The sequence below is a fragment of the Lissotriton vulgaris genome, chromosome 1_2, assembly GCF_964263255.1.
Source record: "Lissotriton vulgaris chromosome 1_2, aLisVul1.2, whole genome shotgun sequence".
Taxonomy (NCBI): Eukaryota; Metazoa; Chordata; class Amphibia; order Caudata; family Salamandridae; genus Lissotriton; species Lissotriton vulgaris.
In genome coordinates, this window is record NC_141686.1 from 13,388,959 (window position 1) to 13,408,374 (window position 19,416).

Here is a 19,416-nt window from a genome sequence, read left to right on the forward strand (position 1 = left end):
AGTGTCTGCATGGCACGCTGCCCGTCACAGGTCTGAGGGAGAGCTCGGCACAGAAGCGGTCACTACAGGGATGAATCCTGCAACTTCACAGGCGCTTGCGGCTCACATTGAGATGGCGGCCCAACAACTTGCCTCTTTTTCTTCTTCATGTCGGTGGGGTCTCCGTGCTTATGATCACCAGAGAGTACGTTCTACTTGGAATCACTTACCCCGATCTGCAAGACAGTCACCTGAGGGTCCGGGAGGCTTATCACTGTTCCTCCACACTAAACAGAATTAGAGAATTTTTTCGAAATAAGGGGCATACTTTCTTTCCTTTTATGATTCATTAATGTATTACTGGTGAACAGCCTGACTTCAAAATGGCCACCAAAAAAGGCACCCAGTGCCTTAGTTCACTATTATTGATCTGCCTGACCTCAAGATGGTGACTAGCTACAGAGTATTTTGGAACAATTAGGTTTTCCACACCCACAATTGATCTGCCAGAACTGAACAGCCTCCCAGCCCCCCTGACTTCAACAAGAACCCAAACCTTTCTTTGTCGACGTCCTCTGCTCCTATCCCCTCTCCCCTTAATCTCTCCCCTTGCCTGCTATGCCGCCTAGCCCCTGTCCCTTGTGCCCTGTAACTAAGCACTCCTTCTCCCCTTGTTGGGAAAAGATCCAATTACTTACACTCTGGAGTCTCAGTGATCCCTATGAGAGAGTCCACAGCGGCAAGGGATCCACTCACACTTCAGGTATGGTATGGCACTCCCTCTACCCTTTTTGGGGAAGGATCCAGTAGGTAGGCCTTGGAGTCTCAGAGACCCCTCTGAGAGAGTCCACTGCGTTAAGGGAGCCTCTTGCAACGGAGTCATGGAAATGATACCACTTCCCCTGGCATCACAGCTTACTGGCCTTTGGACGCAACTATTACTCGTCTACCGGTTTGGGCCCCCATCACCCTCCCCCTCTTCTTTCATGCTGTGTCTCTCTCCCCACCTCCTCTTTCCCTCCTTCATTCGCTGTCTACTTCCCCTGCGCCTACCCCCTCCCCTGAATCTCTCCCCTTGCCTGCTTTTTCCCTTATGCATATGTCCTTATTGTTTGTCTTGACCTAGCATGTAACTATGTAGCTATTCTCTAATTGTGTAATCTTTGTAACGATGTAACCTGCAACTATGGTCTGATACTCATGTAAATCGCTATGATACCTCCGGGTCTAGACAGCAATATATAAAACCTTTCAAATAGAAATAAAGAAAAACAGCTATTCTTTCAGCTTGTCCAAGGCTGCAGCACCACAGGCATTTTCCAGCTTGTCTAAGACTCCATCTCCAACAGACATTGTTCCAGCTTGTCGAAGGCAACAGCCACTGCATTCCTTCTTCGAGATTGTCCGAGGCTGCATTCACAGCAGACATTCTTCTAGCTCGCCCAAGTCTGTTGGGAGTGGTGTCTACAGCACTGCTAGTAGTATGACAGATCATTTTTCTGTTCTATTGAAGGACTAATATCAAGCAGCATAATACAGACCCTTGCAGTCTCTGTTGCCCAGTGCCACCCCTAACCCTTAAGTGCCCCCTAACTCTTCAACGACCCCCATTGAGCCCAAGATCAATGAATATCTTTGAGATAGGGGAGACTCAGGGGCCCCTTCTTTTATCCTGTCGAGGGAGCATCATCTTGTGTTTTGCCACTGCTACTATCTGGAACCTACTGTTATTATACCGCTGGTATTATTGTTAGAGGCTATTTCAAAGAGAACAATATATCATTTTCCAGTATTGCTGGCATTACCACCACCATTGCTAATGTGATGTTGCCTCTGTCCAGCGGCATCAGCAGTAACCAGTGTGCATCTGGTGACAGCACTAACATCTCCCCTCAGGATGATATAGTAAATAGTGGCTGTGGTTGTGGAAGACGACTTGCAGCCCAGACCTGAAGGCTGGATCCGTAGTGGGAGGGGATCCTGTTAGGGTTTTTTTAAGGACAGGGCTGGACTGGGAACCATTTTTCAGTTTAATATTTTGTTTTGATCGATAGATCATAAAAGTGCATGTGCAATAAAATCCTACAATGACTGGGAACCAAAAGCAGACGAGACACATTTTCATCAGACCAGAAGCTAGTAGAAAGGAGCAGAATGTAGGGTTAAATATTGTTGCAGGGAACTGAAAATACATCTATAAAAAGCAGAGTGTTCCTAAGGCTACTGAAGCTGTAATTATTGCAGGGTATAAACAAGAGGGCCTTGATAGGGATCACCCTCAAGGCTATAATTATTAAGAGTGGTCTGAAAATCAATGTCTTTGTCATACAGGCTTTGCATTTTCCTCACATAACGTGTTCTATTTCTACACCGTGTGAAATATTCCCTAAACAAAAAACTGACAAGTGGCAAAGATGAAACATAGATAAATGTAATCTGCCAGGTAAAGGTGTTTGCTCTAATACAGAGAAAACATTCCTAACAGGTCTTTGTCCTAGCAATAAAGACGAGCAGGATCACTAAAGATAAAAATGTTCAACCGGATCTTCACCAGCTTAGAGACCACATTTCAAATTCACAGGATAAGCAAGAAGACACTGTTCTTTCCACAGAGTCTATTAGTGTGAGAAGGAAAGGTACAGAAGCAGGTCCAAAGACACAGCCATACAAAACAAGATAAAAGAGAAAAAGGAATGTAATAATAGGAAGAAAGCACAGTAATTTCCCTGTCTATTTCTGGGAATTCATCACAACATTCAATATGGCTGTTCAAGATTATAAATGCCAAATGGTGCATACAAGACACCCTGGATCAGGCTACATCTAAAGATGATTACCATCAGCCCTCAACTACCAGAGATTAAAAATTAGTTCCAGCAATAGCAGAGCAGGTAGCAAAAAATGTAAATCTCAAGCTGTCAATTGAACAAACAAATGATCTCCATGGTGATAATGTTAAGACTCGCTGAAGAGAATAAGACAAAATGAAAAAACCCACGAATAATTACATGTCAAGAAATTGCTGAATTATTAGTGTTTAAATAATATAAGTATACTAGAGATTCCAGACACCGCTGGAATAACTAACTTCAATTATTCGCCATCAAACATTCTCAATGGTCATGTGAAAGCTCTCTGCCCTATGTTAGATTTACATGCCAACATTTAACATATGCTTAGAGAACACTTATAAGATTCTCACAAACACCCTTTATAACCAGGGAAATGTCTGATTGAATTTCAGACATACACAGTGGCTGAAAGCATATTGGAAAATATATGTATCTCTATTGAATATATTGTATAGGCAGTGTAAATATGCCCACATATAAGTAAACCCGAAGACCTGAAGATATAAGAGTTGAAACAGTTTAGCACTCAAAGTAAAAACTATGGATATAATGTCTATCCTCATTACCCTTGAAGATTAAAAATGATAGGTAACAGAAACCCCACATTTGTTTTTTCAAATCCTCAGTCAGAGAAACTTTTGCGCTCATTATCCAGAGAGAATAAAATTGAGTAGATATTGATTGAGACATAAACAGAAATTTGGTGATTAACCTCTCTTCAACAACTCTTAGCGAGACCCAGAATCACATTCTTAATAGGGGACTTTCCTTTTGTGCAACGGAAAATTGGGACTTAGTTCAAACAAAGGTTGACCTGTTCAAGTTTACAAGAAAACTAAACTGCAATCCTTCTTTACTGATAATCCTATGAGGCCTCATACAGGAAATCAAGGACAACAAAGCAGCGTTCTTACAGCACAAGACCTTGAAAGTATTAAGCTCTTGGTAAATCTATAAACATATGACTCTCCAGATAGCTTAGAATCTCTAACCACCACCACTGAGGAACTAGGAATAGATATTTTCCACTCAAGCCATAACCCTCTTAAAAAGAAATCGAAATTCACTCCATCCTTACCAACTGGAAATTCCATAGATATGTTCTTCAAAGCTGTCAGCAAAGATCTGGATAAAGAATTAAAAAAATTCCCAAACAAACAAAAGTACAAATCAAAAAAACTTCACGATCAAAGAAAGTAAGGCATTGGCTGAATTAAGAAATGATACCGCCGTTATTATAAAGGAAACGGACAAAGGGGGAAACGTGGTTGTTTTAAACATCACAGATTGCCTGGAAGAGACTCATCGTCAATTAAGTGATAAAAGCTGCTACCTCAAAATTGATCATTGCTGGCATCGATTCAATCTACTCCAATGTGGGAGCGTTCATAGACGCAGAACTACAACCTCTTATGCGTGATTTATCGTCTTTTATGGACTATGTTCTGTCCTCTATTGATGTAACTAGTCTCTACACTTCAATAAAACATACGGATGGGATTGCAACTACTAGGAAATTTCTACGAACTAGATAAATTCATCTAACCGCTACAAACAACATGATATTAGATCTACTTGAGTTTTGCCTTCACAACAACTATTTTCTCTTCAATGGAGAGTTCTATATTCAACTTCAGGGTACAGCAATAGGGGCAAAATTTGCACCGCCATATACCTGCCTCCAGATAGAGGAGTGGAGAGAAACTGGCTATGGGGTGAAACAATGACAGACTACACTAGTAACATCATAATGTGGGGCAGATATATCGATGATATTCTGCTTGTCTGGCAAGGAACTAAAAGCCTCCTGAAACAATTAATTGATTCACTTACCCCCAATAGATGGGGAATTGAAATCACATACATAATCTCAACAACTGAAATCAAATTCCTTGACCTTACAATTTACATCGAGAATAACAAACTGCAAACTAAAATACATAGAAAACCGACGAGTGCCAATTCAATACTTCATGCTTCTAGCAGCCATTCCAAGCACACTATCATTAACATTCCGACAGGTGAATACGGTTGAGTACGACTGAACTGTAGCTCTACCAAAGACTATATGACCAACTCAAATGAGATAACTAGCCGCCTGAAAACCCGAGGCTACAAAACACAAGCTCTAAACAAAGTCCAAAAAAGATATGCAGATACCGAATGGCAACAACTACTGCATAATGGCCGTCCTGGAGAAAGGAAACCAGTGAAAATCCAACTATATTAGAAGTACTTCACGATAAACCCCAGCTTAGCTTTTCCAGAAGCAGAAACCTGAGAGACATCCTCTGTCCATCCTTCTTGGATATTAAAACTGAACGAAGCAAGTTATTAACTCAACCACAGGGATTCTACACCTGTTCAATTTGCTCAGTATGCAAATTAGGAAAATCCAAGACAAAGGACATTGACATCAATAACCACAAGCATAAAATAAAAGAATTCATCAATTGCGAAAGTACAAATACAATCTACCTCATTTCTTGACCCGGCAATCAGCACTACATTGGGAGTACTATGAGACCCTTAAAAATTTGTATTCAAGAACACTAATGTAATATCCATAAATCTGACACCCGACAACCAATGGTGGATCATTTCTTACGGTACCATGAGCATCAACAAAACGTCATTTTCGTAGGCCTAAAGAAATTGAAGCAACATAAACGAGATGGAAATATGGAACTATGCCTCCGCAAGGAGGAGAGCGCATTATTCATAGGCTATGTTACAGTGGGAAATTGACTCAATATAGAACATGAGTGGCACCACTGGCTCTAAAAAGCAGCCAAAAGTAATCTTCTTCTTCTCTCTGTATATTGCTTCTGTAGTAGCAATGACATAAGTGTTTGGACTGAAACTGCTTGAATAGTTTGCTAAATGGGAAGAGACAGTTTGTATTGTGAAACAAAGCCATTTATGTAGAAATTTGTTGAGAACTGTTTTGTCTATGCGCTCCTTTGGTACTAAGACATTGGTAAAATCAAATGAGACAATCACACTATGGCACTGTGTTTGATGCTGCTTAGTAATTTTTAATGTCAAATTAAGGAGGTTTTTAGACACTGAATATGGAATTTGTTTTTGTTCTTTAATGTACAATAGTGGATAACGATCAGTGCATCCTTGTGGTTTTTAAACCAGTCTGTATCGTCTTATTGTAGACACTCGTCCATGCGTTCTTCCATATCACGCCATTGGAACAACTTATTCTAAACAAATCTGAGATTGACCTTTTTCTTTTCGAAAAAAACTCATTGGCCAATATTTTTTTGTAAATACAATCTCTGATCTCAGAAAAATTTCTTATATGAATGCCCTATCGCGCCGCACAAATAATTAAAATAACAAAAAAATTTATGTCTGAGTAGAGACTCGAACCTACATGGACCCATCACTTCTTGCACATCCTAAGATGGCGATCGCCTTATTGCTCTGATATTTTCTTAACCTCAAGGTGCGAAGTTCTTCGCTCGTGGGGGTTCATACAAACCTTAAAAAGTGTGAAATGCGGGTTTCTAAAATGGGACACATATATTTAATAAAACCACAATTTCGTCAATGACGATAGAGTAAAAATATCGTGATCACATGGTTGCTCTCACTTCCGTGTCGATGAGACCAAGCGCAATATTTAAAATGGCCATATACACAGAGACACCATAACGCAGTAGGTTTATCCGGTGACCTCAGATCTGATGATGATCTGGGCATAAATTATTAGAATTAAGGCAATGTAACTAATAACTAATAACTAATACAAATGCATTATTAAACTGTGAAAAATATTCAATTTGGTAATATGACTGTGCATGTAAACCTTTAAAAGAATAATGAGTGCTTTTCTGTCGTTTGCTAAACAAAATTGTATAAATGAAGGTGACTGTAAAAAAACAAAAAGACTGTATTTAAATTGGCTGATATAATGTGTTTATATCAGTAGATTTTACTGACCGCTGATGATACTTACTACACTATGTGAAATCGAATTAATTTATTGTGATACATTGCTGCTTGGAAAAACGAAAAACCAAAAAATAGGTATTATATATTTTGACAACTGTTTTGATTAAAGTATATGACACGATTGGATTCTGCATGATGTCCTAATAACAATGCATGTAATAGTTCAGAGTACTCTTGGGATCACCAAAAGGTTCTCAACATTCATTTAAGTCATATGAATATCCAGCCTAAATGGGACAAATATACACAATCATCACATGCACAGTCAGCAAACGGACCCTTTTAGGCAATTATAGTACCAATAATAGTAACTACCAAGGTGTATTGAGAATATATATGGATTTATTAAAACAGTATTTTTTTAAAAAAAACAAAAGATAAAAAAGTCATAGCTTCATGAAAATCCTAACAATACAAAAGAAAACACAGTACCATACGCACATAATAAATGAGAGGCAGAGAAAGAAGTGCAATATAATAGTCACATCATATTTGGATTGTTCCACATGGAATTCATTTCATTTGTCTGTTGATCTGTCCATCAATACAATCATCTATTGGACATGAACATGAAAAGAAAAAAAATACTAATAACAATGCATGCCAATTGCTCACAGCTAAGTTAAGACGGTACTTAACTCTCTGTCACTCTAATAACATCACCGCGCAATAATAACTAGAGAAATGACGCCTGCCAGCACGTTTCTTTTTCCTCTCTTCTTTTTGAAAATTAAATGAACTCTTTTCCATGAAACAGTTACCCATGTAGCTGATTTAAATGGATTTTTTATGCTACTTTTGACCAAATTTCTGCTGGTTTTCAACACTTGCCCTTGGATCCTACTTTCACGTCTTATACATTACTTTCACGGCACATCAGAAAGCATGGTTCTAACATCGTTCTTTTCAAATTGCACCGGTTTTTGGTGATACGGTCCCTTTTTTCACTTTTTTTCACTTCTTTTTTTCACTTTCTTCATCCTTTTTTCTCACTTGATTTTTATTTTAGTCCTTGGTCATCTGACCCAACACTTACAATTGTCCCCTTTTCAATTAACAGCCTTGAGAAATCCCTGACCTTACTCGCCATACAGGGTGAAACACCTGTCGGCTGATCTGGTTTTTTGTTTCCAAAGAAAAAATGCACAATGAATAACAGAAAAATGAGTGGAAATGGATGAAACTCATTGAAAACATCAATACAAAGATCTTTGTTCACTCAAGCTAACTTGTACTGTGCTACCTACTACAATCAAGCAAAATATACCCATTGATGGGAGTGAACTACAACATTGGAAAAGGAGGAATACATGCTCGCAACCCTTTTTTATAAACAGAAACACTGTTAAGATTGATTTGTGGAATTTAAGAAACAAACTAGAAAGCCTTCTGCATTTCAGTAGCACTACAAAGCACAAGTGCAGATGTATATAGTCAATCGGTTGATTTAAACGGAGAAAAGACCGAGGTTGTTATTTTAGGCAAACACAAGCATCTCTGGGGTCCCCAACATTGGCCCCAGGAAATGAATCCCCTTCCCCAACCAGTTACCCAAGTTCGTAATCTTGGGTTTATCATTGATAACAATCTTTCAATGCGGCAACAGGTGGTTAGCGTTGCCGCCACCTGTTTTACCATTTTAAGGTGGTTGCGGAAGATCATCTGGATGCTCCCTGACTCCACTAAAAGAATGGTAGTCCAGGCACTTGTCACCTCTCGCCTGGACTATGGTAACGTTCTTTACTTTGGCGGAAGTCAGGAGGCATTGAAGAAGCTCCAGGTGGTCCAGAATTCCGCAGCCCGCCTCCTATGTCACGTCCCAAGAAAAATATCCATCTCTCCCTTCCTTCGGGACCTGCATTGGCTCCGCATTGACAGCCGTATCAAATTTAAGACCCTGTGCTTTGTTTTCAAAATCAAACAAGGGACCGCTCCTGCCTACCTTCAGGAACTTATCTATCCTTATATCCCTTCCCGGTCTTTACGTTCCTCCACTCAAGGCGATTATGTAACACCCAGTTTTAAACTAACCAGAATGGCTGGCCGCTCCTTTTCATGTCTTGGGCCTAAACTCTGGAATTCCCTCCCAAGTTCTATGAAACACAAATCTTCTTACCTTAGGTTTCGCCGAGATCTCAAGACCTGGATTTTCTCTCGGTGATTAGCTCTCTGTTTACTCAGGCTGCAATAGTGGACATGCCGCCGCCGGGAAACCCTGTCATAGGAAGCTGTGCGCATTACAAATTTAATTTAATAATAATAATAATAATCGGTTGATTGGGAGGGCGGGGAAGGTCTTAAAAAAGGGTGGGAACGGTGAACAGTCACAATATCGAAAAAAAATATCGAATTGACAGAATATCAAGTTTTTTAAATAGAATGGACAGAATATCGAATTGCAAAAATATAGTGGTGCAGAATATCGAAATTTAAGTAAGAAATGTAGATTTACATAATATCGAAGTTAGTAATATCGACAGTCATAATATAATTGTTAAAAATATCGAATTTTTTTATAGTGTTTTAAGTGTTAGTATATGTGTTAATAGTATGTATTATTTTTGTATCTTTGATTTTTTTTTAAGTAATACATTTTATGTTATTTAATTTTTGCCTAATTTAATTCCGTAGCGGGTTGTGGGTTTATAGAGGAATAGGGTGGGAAGAAATTTGATTATAGTAAATTAAATATAAATTTTTAGGAATTCTTAATTATTTTTAATTTAATTTTGCGTTCTAGTTCTGTAGCGAGTTGTGGGTTTATAGGGTAATAGGGTGGGAAGTAATTTAATTGTTATGAAGTAATTATTTTTGTTTATTGGTAAACATTTTTTTATTACTTGGTAATTAATTTTGATTAATTGATAATTATATTAATTGTATTAATTTATTATTTGGAGCTGGTTGTGGGTTTATAGGGGAATAGGGTGGGAAGTAATTTAATTGTAATTAAGTAATTGAAATTATTTTTGTGTATTGATAATTAATTTACTGTTAATTCATTATTAATTGTGATTTTTGTATTACTTATTAATTTTTGGTATTAAAAATTAATTGATTGTTAATTAATTGTTAATAGGTAATTAATTGTTGATGCATAATATTTATTGGTATTTATAATTAATTCATTATTACATATTTTGTATTTGATAATTAATTTTAATAAATATTTTATTGGTATTGATAATTAATTTAATCTATTTAAATATTAAATCATTACTTTCCCTACTGTTGCACTCACTGGAATAGGAATAGGAATAATTTTTATTCCTACGCTATCCAACGCTTTCCCTACTGTTGCACTCTCTGGAGTGGGAATAGTAATTTATACCCCTACGCTATCCAACGCTTTCCCTACTGTTGCACTCACTGGAGTGGGAATAGTAATTTTTACCACTAGTCTATCCAACGCTTTCCCTACTGTTGCACTCTCTGGAGTGGGAATAGTAATTTTTACCCCTACGCAATCCAACGCTTTCCCTACTGTTGCACTTACTGGAGTGGAAATAGTAAATTTCCTGCTACGCTATCCAATGCTTTACCTACTGTTGCACTCTCTGGAGTGGGAATAGTAATTTATACCCCAACGCCCTCCAACGCTTTTCCTACTGTTGCACTCACTGAAGTGGGAATAGTAATTTTTACCCTACCGCTAGCCAACGCTTTCCCTACTGTTGCACTCACTGGAAAGGGAATAGTAAATTTTACCCTCCCGTTATCCTATGCTATACATATTGAATATTTTTATTAATATGAAGTTAATATATATATGTATTAAAAAAATTTAATGCATGTTTTCTTTTACTTACATTAATTGTTTTAAGGTTATTTAAGTATTTTTAAGTATGTTGTAGTTAATTATATTTCATTAATTTTACATTACTTTTAAGACATTAAAAAAATTCTATATTATAACAAACTATATTATTTACAACAATATTTTGGATTCCATATTTTTGTACTTACCTGTTTGTAGATAGGAATTCGATATTTTGGCATTCTATATTTTTTTCCACAATATTTTGGCAGGTCGATATTTTGCTCCTCAATATTCTGTCAGTGATCCCTAGAAAGAGAGGCGTTATCTTCGACAATACACTAAATCAGAGATGATGACTAAATCTATTAGCATTTGCATATCGAACATGGATAGGCTATTACACAAGTGGAAAAAATGTTGAACATTAATGCACACTGTTTAAGAATCTGGGACACACATTTATCGCTACAAGAGACCCACATTCTAAACAGCCAGTTACATCTACCTGAGAGAAAATAGGCTACTATTGTTACAGCCACTACTCAAGAAATGACAATTAAAGGCATGGTTATCATGATGTTTCTTCACAAATAACAATTAACTACTGTAGGCTGATCAAAAGGGAAGATTGGCGTATACAGTTACCTTTAGAATAACCCTAATAACAGAGGATCACACATTAATGACCCCTCAATATATAATGCAATTGAAGTTGGAATACGAAGTTGAGAACATCCTATGTTATTGTGGGAGACTGGAATATGGCATTTAACTCTACAGATCAGTTCATTAAAATGTATTGTATTCCCAAAGACTAATAAAGACTCAGCTCTAGGTTCTTCATATACATTTGTTGCTCTTCTCTTCTCAGACAGTAAAATCTATGATAAACTATTGGCTGTGTCAGAGGTCGGACTTCTCTGACGTATTTCTTCTGAGCCAAGTGTCTTCCCCCATGAACCACCCTTTTTTGTTTCCCCAGCCCTCTGATGCAGATGTCCGTTTGAGTGAACTAGAGTGGCCTCTGAGCTACCGGCCCTTTAATTGGGAGCAGAATTCAAGCTTCAGCCCAACATCTGAGGCGGGGCCTTGAGTGACGACAGGACTCAAAGAGCCATCAACCAATGAGTACAAGGTCTTCGAGAAGCAGGAGGTGCCAGCTGACGCAGACTCAGGGAGCAGACTTGCCGGGATCGAGCCGTGCTGTGGAACTTCGGAGACCGAACACGCCAGAAGAAGACCCCCGGATCAAGAGCCAGGAGGCCAACCCGCTCTCCGCCCGCCACGTTCACGGAGGAACATGGCTTCAACAGGTGTGTGCAAAACTCCTGGGCCCCAGGAAGAGGGAGGATCTGTTGTGTGGGGGTGAAGGCGGTGGGGACGCTTCGGGTTAAATCTGCCATTGCCTGCTCCTGGTGTCTGCTTCCTCACCCTCATTACACCTCCTAGAATGATTGGTGGTCCCTCACTACCCGTCCCTCACTCGTTTGCAGCCGCCTGAAGTCTAAAGGCCCCTATTTTTGTTTCTTTCTTTCCTTTGCAACCGGACGCCCGAACATGCCGAGGAGTACTTCGGGACCTAGGATTCCCTGATGCCACTGGAACACCACCTAAAGCAAAGTTCTGACGGAGAGCAATCCCTACGAAGGGATCCACGGAACAAATTACCCCCATTTCTATTTTTTGTTTACAAACCCGGACATGGTTTATTAAACCTTATTCAAAAGCATTATCTTGACTCCTGCATCATCCTTGCCCCGCGACAGGCTGAAAGATTACAAAATACTGTGACAACAATAATTAATTTAGCTCAACTAGGTTTTACTAAAAGGCCAAAATATTGAGAAAAATATTGCATGACTGCTATTCGAAATAGGCTCTACTTGGGTTAAAAAAACAATCCCACCCTAGAGGAGGGGCTTTTGTCCCCTTCAGCCACAAGTTAAAAAAACTCAGAGCCCAATACCATAAATTACCATGTTTGGGAGGAGGTCATAAAGAAACCACGCTTGCCTTTTTCCAAACATCTCAATGACTCTATAGATCTGTTAGGCCTGGCGGAACTGTGGTCGACCTCTATAAGCTTGGACCAATTTAAAAAGGCAGCATCAAAATCATCTCAAATCTAGGCATCGCTAGAAGACAGAGCCCCCCCTAGCGAAAGGTTCACACGTCTGGGTATTATTAAACAGTTACAAATCCCTGAGAACTCTGCAGTACTTAGGGGAAGCCCTAAAACCAGGACAAAAAACTCATTTCTGTCTTGTCGCCTAGGCGGTCTTGCATTGCTACCATTCATTAAGCCTTGGCTGAGGTCAGCAGGAGACACCGCCTGCAGCTACGTGACCTGGCGTCGCAAACCTGGTCACCCAATCTACGTTTGTGAAACCACCCTAGAAACCATAAGAAAATGTATTTGCCCCCAATGGATCCAACAAGGGGTCTGTACCTGCAGGGAAGCCATTTTGACCTGCTTTAACTCATCAGACCAAGGCTTCATTGCCAGACCTGTTAAGTTCATTGAAGGTATTGAGAAGACACAAAGGTAGCAAATAACAATGTTCGGGGCCAACACACTGACTTGTCATTGTAATCACTGACCTCTGCTTTACCCCCCAACAAAAGAGACTATCTACTTGGGTCAGTGGCAACAAAACATTTTACATTCTAACTACCTAGCCTTTCTCCTGGGACCACTGGCCTACCGATCCTACTTTTATTTTCCCTGAGACAAATAAAAATCCTTAATTTGCTGCTCCCTGCACATTTGCACATGCTCCTTACCGATATTTCAACAGATTATTCTTAGAGCGACATACCTTTTACTCATTGTTATTGTAAAGATTTTAAACAATTAATTTGCTGCCTTTTGCACACTGCACATGCTTTTTATTGATTTTTTAAACAAATTATTGAAAGTGCTGTTCTATTTATCGTTATGGTTAAAGTTTTAAATAATTACCAATAAACATATTTATTATAGGCTCTACTATTACAGCTAAACCATTTTTAATAATGTTGGCCGAGGCTGAAAAATGCATTTTTGATCTACTAGGTGGGAATATCTATCGGAAACTATGTCACTATTTCATTTTCCCGACTCATTCACAATAACAATAGAAGCATTGGCTCAATGGTTAGAGCGGCAGACCCTGATGCAGAGGTCTGGCCTGGGACCAGGGTTCAATTCCCCGCCTCGGTGGGTCTTGGGCTCAAAATTCCACGGACCTGATAATTCTCGCCTCGGTGCGTATTCTAATCATAGAGTCCCACTCTGCAACTCTGGGCAATAGCTTGCTTAATCTCCACAACGGCCCCCACAACGCTAAGGATGCCTGGCCTTCACCCTGGGGGTGCCCAGGAGTGGACGCCTCACAGGGAAAGCCAGGACGGGTTCCACAGCGGTATTCGTACAAGCGCCTTGAGACCCTTGCGGGTGAGTAGTGCGCTATACAAGTATCAATTTACAATTTTTAATGTCTTTGCCAATTTGTAATTATAAATAGCCTAGAAAGTAAGACATGTCAAACATACAGATGGAAAAGACAAGGCAGAGCCCCTTCCCCATGCCCGTTTTCAGTTTCAAATGCCACTTGCAGCATAACTAAGAAATATTTAGTGGATTCTAAGATATAAATTAGGAACATTACTTCAGAAAGTAGAATTAGATGCTGATGGGGGCGTGGCTTAGGCACAGCGATGTCATGGCGCAGCCCGATTGAGCTCCGCTTCGAGGCGGGACTTACTACGGATTTTTGAGCCTCGTCTGACGGCTCCCAAGACCGAGCACTACAGGAATGGCTCTGTGATGATGCGGTGAGCCTTTTTTCAGGTTTTCGCGCTCCTGACATCCTGCTACGAGCTCCTTTGCCGCGGCGGTGACTTTCAGCCTTCAGCTATTTTGTTTTCGGCGCTCGCTCGCATTTTCCCTCTCAGCGCCCCGTTTTATTCCCACCGAGCACATTTGTGGGCCTTTTTTCCTCAGGGAATGAATATTATAAAAGCAATTTGTTTCCCCATGTGCAGCTTGTTTAATTGACCTCTCCTGAATGTGTCACACCTAATTGCCTGACAACTTTATTTCTTAGCCAAATACTGGCAAAATATGCTATTTTCTTACTATTTTCTGAACATTTCCAAGCTCTGCCATTGTCACCCTGGTATTGGCATTGATGCAACTTACAATTAATGAAACTCAAACGAAGGAGCACCATCACCTCAGCGAGAGCACGTCGCCTAGCGCTCCCGCCATTTTGTATTGAGCCATCCATATTTTTCTCCTTTTACCGGCTGCCAGTTATATCTGATAATGTTTTTTTTCTTTCACCCATCTAAGGACATGGTTGGATTGTGACAGTTTCAGGAAAGTGATCCTTTTTGCATTATTTAGATATCTTTTGCTTTCTGTGGCAGGGAGCAAAATATGCATCATTAAATTAGAACCTACTATGTTATTTCATATGCCGTCCTTCAGGTTCTTTTGCTACTGCTCAATCTTATTAATATGAAGTGTGTCACACGTTGTGGCCTTTGGTATTATCCCATCCGCATTCACCCAGTGTTGCGCTGTATAAATCGCTCTTTTCAGCGTTTCCACAATGGCTACTGATCCTCATTTTGTCAGATCTTTTTCAGCGTTTCCACAATGGCTACTGATCCTCATTTTGTCAGATCTTCTTCCTCGGGTACTAAACCAAAACAACATAAAAATGATCCACCTTCTCCTATTCTCTCCTCACAAAACCCAGTCCTGGACTCTATATCAGACGAAGTACGAGGCCTTCAACCTTTTATGTCTACTATTAATGAAAAGCTAAAAGAGATCAAGGCGAGATGGATGGTTATGGAGGGAAAAGTTTTGGAACCTGAACAACGAGTAAGCGACTTACAAGATGTTTTTTCAAAGTTCCAGTATTAGAACAAGAAATTCACAAGTTAAAAATACACACAGAGGATCTTGAAAATAATAATCGAAGGAATAACTTACGCCTTTATGGACTTCTGAAAAATATTGAAGGTTCTGATATGGTTTCCTTCCTACAGAAGCTCCCACCTGAACTATTGAATCTCCAGCCATTTGCATCTCCCCTCAACATACAGAGAGCACATTGTCTTGGTCGTCTCCATCCTTCTTCAAATCAGCCACGTGGAATTATAATGCTTTTCTTGGAATTTACCGAGCTCATGCATGTCCTAAAGGCAGTAAGACTTAAACGTCGATTCATCTGGTCAGGCCATAATATCTTTATATCTCAGGATATCTCCACTGCAACAAATGCTCGACGTAAAGAATTTCTTGTCCTAAGTCCTCAGATGCGACAGCTCAATATCCAATATGGAATTCTTCATCCCTGCCTATGCAAAATTACACATGAAGGACGCTCACGTTCATTTGATGACCCTGCCAAACTTAAACTTTATCTACATGATATTTCATCTCATGTATTGGATACCAACATCTGACTGTTTCTATAGTACAATGCTTGTTAATATGTTTCTTACAAGTTATATTTCGTTAAAATCCTATGAGTAGTCATTATTGCCTTCTTATATTCTAGGCTCTCCTTCCATTTATTTATTTTACTATTGTTGCTGTCTATGTCCTTCGACGTCACTATGCTCCCCCCAACATTGCTTACTTCTTGCTTTTCAGATCTGGATTCTACTCCTTGATCTGTTTACTTTTTTCTTGAGCTGTCCTCTTCTTCTTTATTCCTTTTTGTGTCTTTCCTTCTTTTTGACTATATTTTCACCTTGCTGAATGTTTTTTCCAGCGTGTTTTGTTCATCAAGTGTTAATAATAGCATTACTTCTTTTTTCCTTGTTTTTTATGCAGTATCGTTTTCCTGTTTCCTCATGTACCCCCTAATCCAACAACATGGTTAATGTGGTCTCATGGAATGTTCGTGGTTTAGATCATCCTGTAAAAGGTCAAAAGGTATTGTCTCATTTAGCTAAACTTAACAGCCAAGTTGCTTTTTTACAGAAAACTCATTGTAATGATCTAGAGTCTCTTAAACTCAAACGTCAATGGGTTAATCAAGTTGTTTTTTCTCCTGCTACGGATCATCATGGCAGTGTTGCTATACTATTTCACAAATCAATCAATGCACAAATACTATCATCAGAATGTGATCCTTATGGTCGATGGGTACTGGTTGATACTACTATCAACAAAATGCATATAACTGTTTTCAATATCTATGGTCCCGTTAAACCGGATCCGGCATTTTGGCAATCCATACAAATGAAACTATCAACTGTATCTAACTCTAGCTAGTACTTGGTGGTGATTTAATAATTGGTTGGACCCTTTTTCAGACAGAAAATCCAAATTTTAATTTAAACCAGACAAAACTTACAAATCATTCCAATCTGCCATTTCATCTTGTCCTTTATTTGATTCATGGAAAACATGTAATCCTGATACCGCAGAATTTACTTTCTTTTCTCCTGTACACCATACAAGTTCTCGTATTGATTATATTTTAGTTTCCAAATCCTTATTGCCTTTTCTCCACTCCTCACAAATTGGTTCTATTTTTATTTCTGACCATGCTCCCGTATCTACTTACATCGATATATCCATCACCTCATGTAAACAAGGCCGTTGGCGTTTTAACAATTCCCTTTTATCAGACTGTACCTTTAATTCTGAAGCAACCTCCTTTATTAATGAATTTTTTATAATTAATAACTCTTTAGACACCTCAGTCCATATAATTGGGATGCATTTAGAGCATCTTTTAGAGCTTTCACTATGGCTTATTCTTCAAAAAAAAGAAAGTTAATGAATCCCAAATATACAGACACCCTAGCATTAATCAAAACCCTGGAACACAAGTATTTCTCCTCTAAATTCCCATCATCATTACAAGAATTAATTAAAGCTAAATCCTCCCTAAATAAAATTGCCACAGTAGATGCCTGTAATATTCTTTTTAAGATTAAATCAAAATTTCACGGAGGTCAAAACAAAGCAGGGAAAATGCTCGCGAATTACTTAAAAATTAAATCAGAACGTAAAACCATTGGTCCTATTCATGCAGAATCGAACGGTAAACTCCTTTAATCTGATTCTGATATCATTAGTACATTCCAATCATATTACAATCTCCTATACACAGAAACCACTAATCCCTCTAAAGAAGATTTCACATCTTTTTTCCAATATATTCCTAAACCTACATCTCTCCCAGATATCTTTTACCAATTAGAAAAGGATATTTCTCGTCAAGAAATTTCTGCCGCCCTCAAATCCTTGAAGAAATCTAAAGCCCTAGGTCCAGATGGCTTCTCAGTTGAATTACTTTTAGCCTTTTCCTCAATTTTTGCACCTAAATTATTAGAACTTTTTAATTAATTTATATCCAATTCTAAGACATGTGGTTCTTTCATGGAAGCCCTTATTATTGTTATCCCTAAACCAGATAAAGACCCTTCCTTCTGCAAAGATTTTCATCCTATAGCACTAATAAATTATGATTGTAAAATTTTTGCAAAGACTGTGGCCTCCCATTTGGAGAAAGTTATTCCTCTTCTCATCAACCCAGATCAAGCTGCCTTTGTCAAAGGACGTTTAGCCTCTGATAATGCCAGAATGTTTTCTAATATTCTTACTCTTAGTAAACAATATCCCTCTTCCCTGGCTGCATTGTCTCTGGATGCAGAAAAAGCCTTTGACCGAATTAATTGGGATTTCATGCACACCTTACAATGGTTTGGTTTTGGGCCTAAGTTTTTTTCATATATCAAAATATTATATACAGATCCAAAAGCATGTGCCTTTGTTAATGGTCTTTTTTTCTCCATATTTTTCCCTGCAAAGAGGTACACGTCAAGGGCGCCCCCTTTCACCATTACTTTTCTTGTCATGTTTGGAACCTTTTCTTGAACATATTAGAAATAATCCTCTTATTACTGGATTTACTCTGAAATCCCACCAAATCAAGCGTTCTGCATATGCAGATGATGTTCTTATTTATATGTCCAACCCTGTTACATCCCTTCCTCCATTTTTACATGAAATGTCATTATTCTCTAATGTTTTAGGACATAAACTTAATTTCTCTAAGACTGAAATTTTACCTTTAAACTCTTCATGTTACAACATATATTTGATTCTACTAATTTTTACATGTTGTCCACAAAAAATTAAATACTTAGACATATGGTTCTCTTCTACTATTCGTGATAGTCTATCCCACAATTTTACTGCTCTAAAACTTAAGATTACCAAATTGTTGACCTATTGGTCCCCTTTATTTCTATTTTGGTGGGGCAGACTTTATACAATTAAAATTATGATTGTTCCACAGATATTGTTCACATTGTCAATGTTACCATTCAAAATTCCCAACTATTATTTTACACAGATTAATTCTATATGTACTAAGTTTCATTGGAATAATAAACATGCACGCATTGCTTTATCCAAGTTACGCCGTCCTAAAACAGAGGGGGGTGTTAGATTCCCTGATTTTAAATTATATCACACTGCTTTTTTGATCCGTCAATTTTATGCTATATCTAAAGATTATCAAGACTTACCTAAACCTTCTTGGGTTACTGTTGAATGTTCACTGCTAAATGATTTTTCATTACATGATGACATTATTTTTCATTACATGATGACATTATGACTAATTGTACTTTTATTTCTAAATATCAAATTTAGAAATATTCCCATTATCTTTTACAAACACTTTTCTTTAAGAATTTTTATAAAGGGGAGGAGCCAAGCAGGCATTCGAAATGGCCGCATAGTCGCTCGGCTCCGTGAGCCCTTTCGCCCCACACGGCTATCCTGACGTCTATCCTGAGCCAAGAAGGCATACTTTAATAGGAGAAAGAAAA